Genomic DNA, 1,037 nt, shown 5'->3' on the forward strand with positions numbered 1-1,037 from the left:
AAGCCTAAAACACTGCATGTGCTTATTTTGCTCATTCTGTTACTGAGTCTCTACCAAGATTTACAAATGAATTCATAACAACCTTCTAAGGAGGATGAAGCAGATTTGCCTTTCCCGTCTGTAGCAGACTAGAGGTAGGTGCTACCTACATTCACAAGGTCATCTTAACACTGGCAGCAATTGCGTTGTGTAGTTTTGAGCATACTGTGATTATGAGTGATTATTGATAATCTGTTAGTATTATTATTTTATGCTGAAGCATTTTGGCAAGAAAATCTTCACTGAGCATCAAATGCCCAGAGTAAATGCAAATCATAACTATTAGACTATTTTTTTTTTTTAGAAAGGTTATAAGAAGAAAGCTCCATAAGTAGTTCTTGGTGTGATCAAACTCAGCTTTAAATAACACCAAGCTCTCAGAAATCTTGATACTGATACAAGGATTTAAAAAAAAGAAAAATTCACATGAGATTGAGGTTTGGTTTCAAAATCTGAGTCATTAGAGAAGGTGTTTGTGAGAAGAAGAAATACTAAGGTAATGAAATTTACTAAGATAATTTGCTAAGATCAATTTATTAATTTACTAAGATCAGGTTTGATGATGATGATGATGATGATGATGATTTGATGTCAGTAGCAGGCCATGGGCCCAGCACTGTGTTCCATCTGGTGAAGTCCACATGTACAACTGCTGTTTGACTTGAGGCACTTACTGATGAGGACTGAAGAATACAGTCTGCAGTATGGATTACATCTCAATATAAAGAAAACAAAAAGCTCACAACTGGACCTATAAGCAGCATCACGATAAATGGAGAAAAAGATTGAAGTTGTCAAACTTCACATTGCTTGGTTCTACAATCGATGCCAATGGAACAGCAGTCAGGACTTTAGATGACATACAGCACTGGGCAAGTCAGCTGCAAGGGACCTCTTTCAAGTGCCGAGGAGCAAGGATGTCTCCTTGAGGACTAAGGTGTACCTGACACAAGCCATGATATTTTCAATCACCTCGTATGCATGTGAGAGCTGGACAA

Source organism: Orycteropus afer, unplaced genomic scaffold (assembly GCF_000298275.1).
Source record: "Orycteropus afer afer isolate SDZICR_OR568_19922 unplaced genomic scaffold, OryAfe1.0 scaffold00244, whole genome shotgun sequence".
NCBI lineage: Eukaryota > Metazoa > Chordata > Mammalia > Tubulidentata > Orycteropodidae > Orycteropus > Orycteropus afer.